Source organism: Pygocentrus nattereri, chromosome 4, assembly GCF_015220715.1.
Source record: "Pygocentrus nattereri isolate fPygNat1 chromosome 4, fPygNat1.pri, whole genome shotgun sequence".
NCBI classification, from domain to species: Eukaryota; Metazoa; Chordata; class Actinopteri; order Characiformes; family Serrasalmidae; genus Pygocentrus; species Pygocentrus nattereri.
In genome coordinates this window covers 17740841-17756767 of record NC_051214.1, presented here as the reverse complement: position 1 = coordinate 17756767, position 15927 = coordinate 17740841, and the positions used below count along the sequence as shown (strand labels likewise).

The window sequence follows — 15927 nt, the reverse complement described above, 5'->3', positions numbered from 1 at the left end:
TTGTTCAATGGGGCACAATACAGAGAGTCCCTTTATTATCTCAGTCTTAAAGGCACAGTAACCAAATCAGCCTGTTTATTTCAGGGCAGTCGTGGGCTGGAGGTCAGGGAACCAGCCCTGTGACCAGAAGGTTGCCGGTTTGATCCCCTTGGCTGACAGTCCGTGACTGAAGTGCCCTTGAGTAAGACACCTAACCCCCAGTTGCTTCCACAACCCATTCCACAGTGCCCAAACACAGTAGGCTGATGGTTCTAAATTGTAAGGGATTAAGAGAGGTTGGAAAATGGTCCAGTTGATATAAATTGCAATTTCTGGCTTATAAAACTACACCAATGTTAAGTGGCAGAGTAAAAACTATAATACAATACAAGTGTAGGATATGGACCCTGTAAATAATTTCAAATAGACTTGCTGATGGGTTTTCGATCGTTTTCGGGGAAACGATATGACGTAGTTGTATATAAAATGGACAGAAGTATGATGAGTTGACTGCTACTACTGTACTGAACTGTAAAACATGCTTTTATTCATTTGTATACATGTTTAGCAAGTCTCTTTGGGATGGATCGTGTGGTATAGACCTCCTTTAAGGCCTATTTATAGATGGCCAGTAAGAATATACGAAGTTTTCTTTGAGAATGAAACTGATGGACTGCAGCACCTTCTGAAGATTCTTGTTGGAACCAGCTTGATTTTCTGCTGTGATAAAACCAATCAATGCTGTTGTTGGGGTTGCAGTCCAAGCAAATATGCATCAAGATTGCAGCAGAACAGCTCATCTATGCTTGTAATAGCATAAAGGTGTATGTCGCAAGCTCCAATGCAGTGGAACACCTCTTGGTTTTTGTAGAATGGCTATAAAATGCTATTTGAGGAATTTATTTCTTCTCCCTCTTCCATCTTCATTCATTCTCAGAGGCCCCAAAAAAAACCACATTGGACTTGATGCCAAGGTAGAAATCTTCTTTTACTATACAAACCTGCTGTGAGCCTTTATGGATTAGCTTAGAATCGCTGCTCCAGCACAGCACTAAAGAAGAAAATATGAGGGTTAAATTGGGGTAAAAGTTGAAAAGCGTAAATCGTAGTATTCCTCATCCTAAGTGACGTTAATTGATATGAAAAGTTAATGAATTAACGAAACGGCTAAACAGCTTAAAAAATGAACGGAGTTGGCAAATGAATGTGTCAGCACACTTAAGGACATTGGGCAGTGGCGTATTAACTCCGTAATCTGTAGTAAATACAGAAATCAGTGGCCTGCTGGGAGGGCAGAGCTGAAGGTATTTGCCGTGGCTCAGGCTGGCCGTGTCGCGCCAGTCTCATCAGCTAAATGTGGCAAGTGAACAAGCGGAGTCTAGATCTCTGCCAAATTGATCACAGATAATTTCACCCGGATGTCAGATGCGTCAGTCAGGGCTATTAGCCCCCAGAGGCACTCCTTCAAGGACAGACAGTGGGGAATGTTGTGCTGACATCAGCGCTTTGCTTGCAAAGCAATAGGCTTTCTTATGGGCTCCATTCAGCCACGCGCCTTTTTGGCAGCGCACGGTGGACAGATTGCCACTGAGGGTGTGGTAAACACTGATATTTTTAATGGTGCACCTTGCAAACAGGTCTTGTGTTTATAATAGTGCTGAGCACTATTGAGATGGTTCAGTGTGACAGTATTTGACTTCCACACCACAGTATCAGATGAGGTTTAAGTATGAATTTTAAAAATGAATTTGTTCTTTGTGAGAGCTGCTGAGCTAAGACTGTCTTAGCTTGTTTTATTCTGTTCTGCTTCTCTTAAAACTGTGCTAAAACACGGGTGTCGAACTCAATGACCAGATCAAATCACATTTGTCATTTACACAGGTGGAAAGTGAGTGAAAATCTTAGGTGCATATCCCCCTTATAGAATTAAATATAAAAAAAAAAAAATATATATATATATATATATATATATATATATATATATATATATATATATATATATATATATATATATATATATATATATATAAGAAAATGAAATGGCATGTTTACCACTATGTTACATCACCTTTCCTTTTAACAACACTCAATGAGCGATTGGGAACTGAGGACACTAATTGTTGAAGCTTTGTAGGTGGAATTCTTTCCCATTCTTGCTTGATGTACAACTTCAGTTGCTCAACAGTCTGGGGTCTCCATTGTCATCTTTTGCGCTTCATAATGCGCCACACATTTTCAATGGGAGACAGGTCTGGACTGCAGGCAGGCCAGTCTAGTACCCGCACTCTTTTACTACGAAGCCACGCTGTTGTAACACGTGCGGAGTGTGGCTTGGCATTGTCTTGCTGAAATAAGCAGGATGTCCCTGAAAAAGACGTTGCTTGGATGGCAGCATATGTTGCTCCAAAACCTGTATATACCTTTCAGCATTAAATGGTGCTTTCACAGATGTGCAAGTTACCCCCACACCATCAGAGATGCTGGCTTTTGAACTTTGCGTTGATAACAATCCGGACAATCCTTTTCCTCTTTGGCCCGGAGGACACGACGTCCATGATTTCCAAAAACAATTTGAAATGTGGACTCGACAGACCACAGGACACTTTTCCACTTTGCGTCAGTCCATCTCAGCTGAGCTTGGGCCCAGAGAAGCTGGCGGCGTTTCTGGGTGTTGTTGATATATGGTTTTAACTTGCACTTGTAGATGGAGCGATGAACTGTGTTCATTGACAGTGGTTTTCTGAAGTGTTCTTGAGCCCATGTGGTAATATCTGTTACAGAATGATGTCGGTTTTTAATGCAGTGCCACCTGAGGGATCGAAGGTCACGGACATTCAATGTTAGTTTTCTGCCTTGAGATTTCTCCAGATTCTCTGAATCTTTTGACAATATTATGGACTGTATGTGATGAAATCCCTAAATTCCTTGCAATTGCACGTTGAGAAACTTTGTTCTTAAACTGTTGGACTATTTGCTCACGCAGTTGTTCACAAGGTGGTGAACCTCACCCCGTCCTTGCTTGTGAATGACTGAGCTTTTTGGGGATGCTCTCTTTATACCAAATTATGACACTCTTCTGTTTCCAATTAACATGTTCACCTGTGGAATGTTCCAGACAGGTGTTTTTTGAGCATTCCTCAACTTTCCCAGTCTTTTGCTGCCTTAGTCCCAACTTCTTTGAAACATGTTGCAGGCATCAAATTCAAAATGAGTGAATATTTGCAAAAAACAATAAAATTTATCCATTTGAAAATTAAGTATCTTGTCTTTGTAGTGTATTCAATTCAATATACGTTGAAAAGGATTTGCAAATCATTTTATTCTGTTTTTATTAATGTTTTACACAACATCCCAACTTCATTGGAATTGGGGTTGTGTATATATAAACCGACTCAATATAAACAATATACACTAGTATTACACTATGCCAATGTACAGTTGTATTAATACTGATATAATGATACTAATACTGATATAGAAAAGGGCCATATTAAAAAATCTCATCAAATCTATGTGCCAGAAAAAAAATATTTCTTTATTAATTCATGTTGTGCTGTAACTCAAACCGGCCAATGTTTATCTAAAATAAGCAAAAACTTCAACAGTAAAATATAGACACTTGTATGGAGTCAAATTAGGGTCTTTAATGGCGACGAGAAAAAAAATATATCGCAAATATAAGGTTAGCATTTTGCATTTTACGTTCCTATTTTGTTTCTGCAATACTTTCCCTCTTTTGCGTTTCTTCTTTTGTTTGCGCGTCACACTGCTTTTCTTTGCGCTTCACATTTTATGTTGCTGCTTTTTTTTTTTTTTTTTTGCAATACTTTCTCTTTCTTTTCATGGCAGACGGTCGCCCAGCTGGACCACAGGTATATACACTTTATAGATTGATGGTAATAATCGACTTTTATAGACATATTATCTAATTCGGTAGCTAGATTTGTTTTCACTTACTAAATTGTGCAGTGTGATCCATCTGGATGGGAGATCTTAATAATAATAATAATAATAATAATAATAATCATACGGGCAGGAACCATTTGGCTATATAGTGGAACTGGTATCCATGTTTTCCATGTTAGCTAGCTAGCCTACTCTTCTCACAGCCCAGACCGCCTGCCATGATAGCAGTAAATCGAATTGCCGCGCTGTGTGACGGTGGCTCCAACTGATGACGCGGAACGTTCACGGCACGCCTTTCGCTCTTGGCCATGCCTCTTTCCCCGCCCCCACACAGAGGGTAAAACCGGAGCAAAGAAAAGAGAGAAGCGCGAAAAAAAAAAACTATGAACGTAAAATGCGAGATGCAAAGAAAAGCAGTGTGACGCGCAAACAAAAGAAACAAACGCAAAAGGGAGAAAGTATTGCAGAAACAAAATAGGAACGTAAAATGCAAAATGCTAATCTTATATTTTTATCTTATTTTTTTTTTCTCGTCACCATTAAAGACCCTAATTTGACTCCATACACTTGTAGTAGACCTTAAAATATTACATGGATACTTGAAATATTCAAAATTTAAATGTCCCCAGATCTACCTGTCTGCTGGAACTGGACCCCTGTGATGCTTTCTTGAGTGCAAGTTCATTAAGACTTGGGCTCAGGATCTGAGCCGCTGACCTGACGTTTATGTTGTTTATGTTGGTTGACCTGCAGTTGAAATCCGTTTTGATGATATGTCTGGTGTGGAGTTGCACAGATTTATGTAGAACTGAGGTGTAGCCGCTGTCCCATAGACTGTTGCTGGGGTTAGGAGAGTCAGAGCACATATTGCAGTGCATGATGGGGACTGTAGTCCAGTGCACTGTGAAATGAGTGTCATCCATGTCTTTTATATACCTGCTTTGTCCACTGGTGCGCAGTCATGTTGGAACAGGAAGGGGCCATCCCCAAACTGTTTCCACAAAGTTGGGAGCATGAAATTGTCCAAAATCTCTTGGAGCTGAAGCATTAAGAGTTCCTTTCACTGGAACACAACTCTTGAAAAACAACCCCACACCATAATCCCCCCTCGATCAAACTTTACACTCGGCACAATGCAGTCAGACAAGTACCGTTCTCCTGGCAGCCACCAAACCCAGAGTCATCCATCAGATTGGCAGACGGAGAAGCGTGATTGGTCACTCCAGAGAAGTGCTCTAGAGTCCAATGACGGTGCTTTACACCAATGCATTCCACGCTTTGCATTACGCTTGGTGATGTAAGGCTTGGATGCAGCTGCTCGGCCATGGAAACCCATTCCATGAAGCTCTCTAAGCTGTTCTTGAGCTGATCTGAAGGCCATGTGAAGTTTGGAGGTCTGTAGTAATTGAATCTGTAGAAAGTTGGTGACCTCTGCGCACTATGCGACTCAGCATCTGCTGACCCGCCTTTATCATTTTACACTTTGTGGCTGAGTTGCTGTCGTTCCCAATCGCTTCCACTTTACAATAATACCAAAGACAGTACCACACTGGGATTCACTGAGCTCCTGAGAGTGACCCTATTTTTCATACTGAAAAACATTTTAATATGTCAGTGTATCAGTTGATTTGTGCGCTTAGAGCAGGGGTCGCAACCCGAATGTTACAGGAACAGGTTAAACGTATCAGGAGACCAGCTGAAGTGATTATAAACACTCCATTTGTCAAAAAAAAGTCTATTTGTCTCCAAATTATCGATGTGCGTCTTAAATCTCTCTCTTTGCCGTTTCGTAGCTACTAGTTGGGTGAGACTGTTGTCTGTGTTGCCATGGTACCAGCAGTCTGCGCTGATCTTCAGGGTTAGAGGGTGAATTAGCAGTTCTACATTAACTCCATCCATCCATCCATCCATCCTCTAAGCCGCTTATCCCTCAGGGTCGTGGGGGGGTGCTGGAGCCTGTACCTTCGACAGGTCGCCAGTCCATCGCAGGGCAGACAGACAGACAGACACACAGTCACTCACACACTCACACCCAGGGGCAATTTAGCATGTCCAATTGGCCTGACTGCATGTCTTTGGACTGTGGGAGGAAATCCACGCAGACACAGGGAGAACATGCAGACTCCACACAGAGAGGAGGGTTTGATTCACCCGGCCGGGGAACACTTCTTTTAAGTTCTTCACAGCCCTGCGAATCGCACGTACCGCCAGAAAATGGCAAACGCAAGTGTTTATTACCACCTCCGGCTCCGGCGCTGGCGCCAGCTGCAGGTCCTGCTGCGTCTCGTTCCAACCCTGCCTGCATTTTCCTGCGCGCAGAGCCCAGTGTACTATGATCAGTAGAGTAGGGCTGTTTTAATAAGACAGGCCAGTAAAAGCATGGCAGAGGTTCCTGTCTCTTTCCACGCTGCTTTTCTGGGTTATTAGTTCTTCCCTGACATTTTAAGAAAAGGTTAGATCACATAAAAGGGACTACCTTGCTTCAATAGGATCTGCCATTAAGGCACACTGTCCTTTGTAAACCATGATATTTGGCCGGGCAGGAGTCAGCGGCGGTCCTGTAAATTTCAAGGCAGTTGTATCTTTCTCATCTTTTTCTCCTTGTTTTTCTTTCACGTAATCTTAGCAAGACTTCAATATGCAGTTGAAGAAGAATTTCAAAAGGTGCTCTGACCCAAGAGATATCAGGATGGGCTTCACATGAAAACAGGAGGAGCTGCAAAGATCACATGAGAGAAGATGCTGTTAGTGTTGTCGATCAGACGATGTGCTAAATTAACCTCTTGTTTTGTGCTGGAATGTAAAAAGGGGAGAGAAAAAGATGTAAATGCCAATACAGTAAAGTGGCAGTGACTGATAATAAATGAGACGTACTGTATAAAACAGTTCAAATTATTGCACCTTTGTGTTGTCGTCGTCGTCGTCGTCGTCAGATGAACTATAGTATCACACACCGAGGGAGGAGTTATACAGTTTGATGGCCACAGGTAAGAATGACCTCCTGTGGCGCTTTGTGGTCATTTTGGTGGAATGAGACTTGCACTGAATGAGCTCCTGTGTCTCATCAGTGTCGTAGAGTGGGTGGGAGCCATTGTCCAGCTCCACACCCACAACATCACCGGCCTTTTGGATCAGTCTGTTGGCATCTGCCACCCTCAGTCTGCTTCCCTAGCATCCAACAGCATAGAGGATAGCACTCGCCACCACAGTCTCATAGAAGATCCTGAGCATAGTCCGGCAGATGTTGAAGGACCGCAATCACCTCAGAAAATAGAGACGACTTTGGCCCTTCCTGTAGAGGGCATCAGTGTTCTTAGCCCAGTCCAGTTTATTGTCAATATACACACCCAGAAATTTGTAATTCTCCAGTGTCCACACTGACCACCCTGATGAACACAGGGGTCACCGGTGCCTTGTCCCTCCTCAAGTCCACCACCAGTTCCTTTGTCTTTTCCTTTGTTCCTTTGTCACATTGAGCTGCAGGTGGTTCCGCTCGCACCCTGCAACAAAGTCCTCCATCATCGCCCTTTACCTGTCCTCATCACCTCTACTGATACATCCAATATTACGGTGGTAAAGAACTGGCAAAAGGCAAGCAGTCGATATATTAACTATTAAATAGATATTAAAGTAAAAGTGTCCAGAGTCAGTCTTGCTGGCATTCGGAGGCTAAATGATGAATATGCTAAAAGGACAAAAACACCGTCTCCTACCAAAATGATAATCCAGAGGATTGGAAATATTTAGTAGAACCTCATCCGCAAAATGAAATGTAAAACATGAAGATGGATGGAATTGCCACCAACTAATGTTTTGCTAGCTTCATATCATGCAGCTGTGTGTCATGCATTAGTTTTACAGGAAATAACAGGATAGTACTGTACGAAAGGCTGTAAGTTTATAGCAGCAATTTGTTTGAGAGTAAACCTTTTCTGTATAATATTGTTAATATACAGCAATTTTAGTCCTTTATTTTTCAGCATCATGTAAAAGCATGAAACACAAATTTACAGTGTTGCTTGGATGTTTGTGAAGCCCTGAAAGTAGATAGAGAACCATATTAAACAAATAAGACAAAAATATTAGACTGTCATTTTTATTCAGGAAAATGACCCAGTATTACATCTAAATCTAAAAAATCTGTAAGTGGCAAAATGATGTGAACCCTTTTAGGATCGGCAGATAATTTGAAGGTGAAATCAGTTATAGGTGTTTTAAATTGATGGGATGGCAATCAGATTTGAGGGACCACCCTGTTTTATATAAAGAACAGGGATCTAACAGTCTGATCTTCGCAGCTTGTGGAAGTGTATTGGGGCATGAACAGAGGAGATTTCTATGGAGCTCAGAAGAAGAGCTGTTGATGCTCATCAGGCTGAAAAGGTTACAGAAACATCTCTAAAAACAGTTTGGACTCCACCAAATCACAGACAGATGGGCTGTGTAGGAATGGGGGAAAATTCAAGACCATCGTTAGGAGTGGTCGACAAACGCAGATCATACAGAGTAACGGCGTGTAACAGTCCACAAGGTCAAAAAGGAACCCATGGTCACTTCTAGACAAATAAAAGCCTCACAGTGGCTAGTGTTAATGCCCTGCTCCCCGTCTGCAGTCTGCTGAAGATCATGGACGTGCCAGAAGATTGGAACAATGTTTTCTGAGCAGTTGAGACCAAAATAGATCTTTTTTGGTTAAATGAGAAGCGTAATGCTTGGAGAAAGGGAACGGGCTCAGCTCTTCCAAGCTGATGTTCAGGACTCGTAAACAGTTACAGGAAACGTTTAGTTGTAGTTGTTTATACACAGATCAAACCAGATACTGAAATCAAAGGTTCACATACTTCTGCCACTCACAGACATGAAATATTGGATCATTTTCCTCCTTAAATAAATGACCAAGTCTAATACTTTCATCTAATTTGTTTAATTTGGTTCTCTTTATCTACCTTCTGATGAAGTTTTAGGTCAAATTTATGTAGAAATGTAGTAAATCCTAAAGGGTTCACAAACTTTCAAGCACCAACATAAGAGAAAATAGAACTTCATTTTTTCACTAATTAGTGTCCACACTCTACCTTTTATTAGTGCTTCCATTCTGTTCAGGAGACTCCCTTTCAGTTTCTCAAAGAATCTACAATGATATTTTTCTATACATCTCCTAAATTCAGTCTTAGAAGTCTCCAAACACGTTCAAGGCCTACCACCTTTGTTTTCCCTGTATCATTTAAAGATTAAAGCTTTAAATACTGTGTATCTGATGGTGGTTTGGGTGGTCTACCAGGTCTTGCGCGGTTGTTAGAAGTTCCGTTTAAGACTAAGAACTCCGGTTTTGGAAACTCACTTATTTTCCCCTTCTTTTGCAAGAGATCCCCTCCTTCTGAAAATGAATAACTTGTACTTAATCGCTTCATTTGACTGAAGTGAAATAAATGAAGAGTGGCCTCTGACTTTTGCCCAGTAGTTTATGTGAATATAGCATTTTAAATGTAATATAAGCATCAAAGATTTTGTTCCCATGCACAATAGTAAGACACTGGGTCTCAGTTTAAGTCTGTTTCTGTCTCTTGTCCAAGTCTCTGCTGTATCGCTGCCGATCTGAGACTAAATAATGCAGCAGCGTCCTACCAAAAACAACGTAGAGAGATCACATCACTCCCATTTCAAAGGAACTGCACTGGCTGCCTGTATCACTCAGGATAGATTTTGGGGTTCTTTAAAGCTCAGAACAGCTGAGCACCTGCTTACATCACAGAGTGTCTGTCTGTTTATGTTCCGGCCCGTAAATCTAAGATCTGCAGATGGTGGCCGTCTATAGCCACCCTCTGTAAAACACAGAAAACATGGAGAGACAGTTCTTCTGGTTCTAAACTGTGGAGCTCAGTTCAGCTTTTATTAGACAGTCAAGCTCAGAGCTCACTTTTAATAAACATCTGAAAACAGCTGAAAAAACTTAAATCAACATTTGAGTAAAATTGAATGTCAGAATTTTTATCTTTATCTTGCAATTTAATCTTCATTTTCTTCTGATTCTAATTAAATACTAATGATCTCTTCTATAACTGTTTTATCGCCTGTCTGTAAAGCACTTTGAGCTGCCACCAGCATGAAAAGTGCTATATAAATAATAATTGTTGTTGTTGTTGTTGTTGTTGTTGTTGTTGTTGTTGTTGTTGTTGTTGTTGTTGTTGTACCACCTCAGTAACAGAGGATGTGTTAACTTTTCACTTGGAAAACCAACAAAACATTTCATTTGACCAATGCGCCCAAACTTTTACATACAGTGAACCAGCTGTTGCTTGTTTTGCATCAACAGGCTGTTCTCTGCCCTTTTGGCGATCGTTGTGCTGTCTCTGTCATGACCTACGAGGTCTGAATGTAAAGGGAATGTTACATTACTGTTTACTAGTCCACCTCCTTAGCAGGACAGCAGTCACTGTTTGTAGACTTACTGTTAGTCATGTCTTCATTTGGAGCTGTGTGTGGTGGACACTGTGTTCATTGTTCAGGACTCAGTGATGAGGCATGACGTTGCCTACTATGTTCTGTGGGAGGATGATGTGTGTGCAGAACCAGAGGCACCATCGGTCCATCTTGGCTGGAGTGTGAAGACTGGGCTCACCCTTCTGCCCTCACTACTAACTCAGTGTGGGATGGACAGAACAGAGAGCTCGGCACTTTCCACCCAGAGATGTTTCTTCCCTTACTGCTCCTCCTGCTGCCTTTCTGCTTCATTATACACATGGAAGTGCTGCAGTCTCTCCTCATAAGGAAAGCAGACCTCATCCCACCTGTCTTTGAGAGCAGGGAGCCTTCTTGAGTGGTTTATTTACTTTCCAGGGTGAGAGGGTGAACAGTGACTGCTTTTCTGTGAGTTGGAGTGGAATAAAGTAGCTACTCGAGCCCTAGTGTTAAACACAGTAAAGGCCCTCGACACAATCCTGTCCGTTGTGGGTTGTGTAGTGTAGTGGACAACACCTCTGCCTTCTATTCTATAGACAGGGGTTCAATCCCTGGGTAAACACCCTACACTATACCAATAAGAGTTCTTGGGCAAGACTCCTAGCACCAACTTCACTCACCTGTGGAAAATGATTAAAATTGTAAGTCGCTCTGGAGAAGAGTGTCAGCCAAATGCCATAAATGTTAGTGTATCCGGCCTGCAAAAGTATTTTATTTTCTGTTGATATTTGCTCGTTTCGCAGTGCACTGCACTACAGTTCCCAGCATGCGCTGCACCGCAATGTGCGCTCTATACAACAATGTATGGGGCAGCAGCTACACCTCAATTCTACACAGTTTACACAGTAAAAGCTTGACATCGTAATAATGACAGAACCCTTGTGCCATCTCCATCAGTCTGAACATCCCCTTTAATCATACAGGCTTCTTTGAGTGTTCATGGTTCTACATAGAACCATTACTGAAGAGCTCTTAAAGAACCATCTTTTTTTAGGAGGGTAAGAGATGTCTGTTCCTCTGTTCTCCGCAGATCAGTTGCTGCCAGTGTTTGTTTTGCCTGCCTCCTTTTCGGGCAGTGAGCGCTTCATGCGTAGTGGGGAGGAATCACACTGGGGAATCCCTTGAGGCCAAATTAGACATATTGCCAATATCCTAATAAGCCACTGGATAACGGGACTAAGATGTGGCATTGAGAGAGTAAGACTATATGCATACCTGAGTGCTCATTGTAAGACCGGATGCTCTGGGAAATGGATCGTAGACTTGTACAGCGCTGAAAATATTCTACTAGTGTGTTGAGGTCCTCGTGCTCCTCTGTTTGTGTTCATTGTGGATTTCCAATGTGTGTCAATGTCCAGCAACTTGCCTGCTTACGCGCACATGCATAATGCATGGCTTTATTTGGCCCCAGACGGCTTTGACTTAAGCCGATCGAAGCCACGGTGGAGTGCGAGAGGACCTGTGACATTTCCAGCCGGTCGGATGAGACGGCTCTGTCAGGGTGATTGGCACACATTGTGTCCATCTTTCATCACTCACTATCACTCGCGTTCAGCAGCCTCAGTTCAGTCAGCTTTCCCTTGCTGCTCCCACCACAAAGGTGTAGAGAACTAATTTACTGATGACGTCACTGTAAACACAGAGCAGTGGAGCCACTTGACCATCATGTCGTGCTCCCTCTCTGCACTCTGTGGGTCTGTCGAAATACGAACAAATTCCCTAAAAACAAGAATTAATAATAATAATAATATTATTATTATTATTATTATTATTATTATTATTATTATTATTATTATTATTATTACTGTCACATCGAAGAGCTACAAACAGAGTGTTGTAAGGCGTAATAGTGCCCATATTTACCCCATTTTACTATATCATTATTACATATAATTCTAAATATTAATCAGAATGTCATATTTTTATAAAAATGTAACTTTTATAATAATTATGCATTTCCCTAATCAATTATTTGAGGTAATAAATCACAATTATTTAACCAGACTACAATCATTTTTCTTAGTTTTTAGTTTTCAGTCATTCTGTCATTCTGCAACACACAAAATGTGAATTGAGTGTTCGGTTAAGGTGAATACATTTAAATAAAATATAATTGAGGCAGGAGAAATGCATACCTTCAGTGCACATTTTGGATGTGTCTGAAACTGCAAGCAATGTTTATGATGTAGAATAAGGTTTAGTTTTACTAGCTTTACTAGTCAGTTTAATGTAAGTATTGAGTTCATTCAAAGTGTTAGTTAGCGTTATGGTCATAATAGAAAATGGGTAAAATGTTCTTCAGATAATAAAAAATGCTTTACACTCTGATGTATATCTTTAACAAAAAAACCTTAAGGAAACGTACAAAAACTGAAGAATCTATGCAAATGTAAGTATGGGGAACTGTTATGCACTGCTGGGGTGACAGCTTCAGTGCTGCAATATCTAGATATAATGACTTATGGCTCCCACTCTTTGACACAACCGTGTTTACATGCAGCATAATAATCAGTTAATAATCCAACTGATGGCTCAATTGGAATAGAATCCTTCCGTGTATACACTTCAATTGGACATGCCTAGTTTCTATCCGACTGATCGAGGTGTGTAATCCTGTAAATAATCCGTTAAATAGAAGATTAATATCCGTGTAAATGCCTGTATCCGATTACATTCCCTATTGGAAAGTTTAAGTCCATTCTGCATGTGCATTGCGTCACAGTGAGAGTTTATACCGTTCAACACAGCGGAGCAGAAACTGGTCTGCAGAGGAGATGAAGTTCATGCTCTGATCTTTAAAAATCGGCGGTGGGACGGACGTCCAGCTTATGTGTCTCAAAATACATCTTCCTCTCGGTCTTCTTTAATAAGGACATGTTTTCCTGAGTCTGACATCATTTTAAAGCAGTTAAAAACACAAGCACTGCTCACTGCTGCTCATCTCACTCTGACTGGACTCATGGGATGCTGGTTGTCATGGTAACGTTTACTCTAAGTGGTTCTCTACACAGTTACGTGAGGATGTAAACAAAGATTTACCATCAAATTGTTGAGTAGAGTGAGAATATACACCTCAGTCTTAATCTATAATCGGAATGTATTTGATCAGATTGGAGAAAATCTTTGCATGTAAACACAGACACTGAAGGGTTGGCAGGTTTTTCTCCCTTTGCCTGCACATTCAGTCAGAATCCTGAAGGAAAGAGTTTGACTGAGATGAATCGACACAGTTGTGCTGCACATTCAGCATCAGGTCTTTTTGAATGTGGCCATCAGAGAGATGATTTCTATAGACAATGACTTTGAAAGGCGGTGAGTCACGGCTTCCTGAGAGAGTGGGCAAATGTGTTAGTGGTTTTATGAGCAAAAACAGAGAAATACATGTGTGAATGTATATTGTCATACTCATAGTGAGGTAATTAAACATGAAAACTTTCCAAATAAAACCACAATGATAAGACATAATGTCGGGTTTATTATAGAAAAAAGCCAAACAGGTTACTGAAACTCATCCTAACAGGATTTGGCATGATAGTTGCCGTTAGAGACCATTCAGAAACAATTGTCTCTGGAATCTGTTCAAAAAACCTGATTAAATGATTAGAATCCTTTACCAAGAACCACTGCTGGACGCAGTACACAAACCATGTACTAGAGTAAAAGTAGAGAGACCCAAGGTAAAATATTACTCCAGTAAAAGAAGTTCCTCCCTTTAGACCTCCACTTGAGTAAAAGTACTAAAGTATTTACCTTCAAATGTAGTTAAGTATCAAAAGTAAAAGTACTAAAAGATTAATTATGACTCTAATATCCTGTTTCACTTTTATAACAAGACTCGCTTCATGAACTCATTTTAGGTGAAAATCCTCCAGTGTCTCTCTTGGTAAATCAGTCTTTTAATAGAACGTCATTAATTAGTGACGCTGACGTCTATTAAAATGATCATAAGCACAAAACACTGAAGGCAAACAGTTTCCATCAGGGAGAACCGAGTGGCTCTGAAATCACTTTTTACAAACAAGCAAAGTTTCAGTTTAAGATTTATTTACACTTACATTTATTTAACTTAGTTCCAAGTTTAATAAAAACTGGCTTTAAACTCAGGATCACAAATGAGTTTCCTTTACTATATTGATCTGTAGGTCTCTGTTCATAAACATAAACCAGCCCAAACTAATTTACTATCAAATGAAATGGTGTTTGTATAAATTCAGAAAAAAGCCGCGTCAGTCACGACTGCATATGTGGACATATTTCTATATTGTGCTCTATTTACACAAAGTTAGGTTAGTTCATCATTTATGTTGCACAGACTCTCCCAAAATTTTACGCCACTGCACTGACGTTGAACCATGTGCTGCACTGGGTCGGTGTGACCAACAGGTCAAAACAAGCTCTGAACAAAGTGCCCGCTGTGCCCTGATTGGTGTTCTTTCTTTGCGCTTCTTTTGTTTTGACGTTATGCTTTTATACACATAGAAACCAAAAGAAACAACAGATTTCTCAAAATGTAGTGGAGGAAAAAGGAAGACATTTGACTTTGAAATGTAGTGGAGTGAAAGTAAAAAGTTGCCCAGAAAAACTTCAGTACAGATACAGTGCATCCGGAAAGTATTCACAGCGCTTCACTTTTTCCACATTTTGTTTTGTTACAGCCTTATTCCAAATTGAATTAAATTAATCTTTTTCCTCTAAATTCTACACAAAATACCCCATTGTGACCATGTGAAAAACGTTTTCTCGAGAGTTTTGAAAATTTATTAAAATTAAAAAACAAAGAAATCATATTTACATAAGTATTCACAGCCTTTGCTTAATACTTTGTAGAACCACCTTTGGCAGCAACTACAGCCTCAAGTCTTTTTGAATATGATGCCACAAGCTTGGCACACCTATCTTTAGGCAGTTTTGCCCATTCTTCTTTGCAGTACCTCTGAAGCTCCATCAGGTTGGATGGGAGACGTCTGTGCACAGCCATTTTCAGATCTCTCCAGAGATGTTCAATCGGATTCAAGTCTGGGCTCTGGCTGGGCCACTCCAGGACATTCACAGAGTGGTCCTGAAGCCACTGCTTTGAGATCTTGGCTGTGTGCTTCGGATCGTTGTCCTGCTGAAAAATGAACCGTCGCCCCAGTCTGAGGTCAAGAGCGCTCTGGAGCAGGTTTTTATCCAGGATGTCTCTGTACATTGCGGCATTCATCTTTCCCTCTATCCTGACTAGTCTGCCAGTTCCTGCTGCTGAGAAACATCCCCATAGCATGATGCTGCCACCACCATGCTTGACTGTAGGGATGGTATTGGCCTCGTGATGAGCAGTGCCTGGTTTCCTCCAAACATGACGCCTGGCATTCACACCAAAGAGTTCAATCTTTGTCTCATCAGACCAGAGAATTTTGTTTCTCATGGTCTGAGAGTCCTTCAGGTGCCTTTTTGCAAATTCCAGACGGGCTGCCTTGTGCCTTTTACTAAGGAGTGGCTTTCGCCTGGCCACTCTGCCATACAGGCCTGATTGGTGGATTGCTGCAGAGATGGTTGTCCTTCTGCAAGGTTCTCCTCTCTCCACGGAGGAACGCTGGAGCTCTG

The 15927-nt window shown here is 41.1% G+C and overlaps 1 protein-coding gene across 1 annotated transcript in view; it reads left to right on the top strand.

The window, feature by feature from the left end:
* mpv17 (mitochondrial inner membrane protein MPV17) overlaps window positions 1-15927 on the top strand; it is a 48572-nt gene that overhangs the window by 9258 nt on the left and 23387 nt on the right. The window lies entirely within an intron of this gene.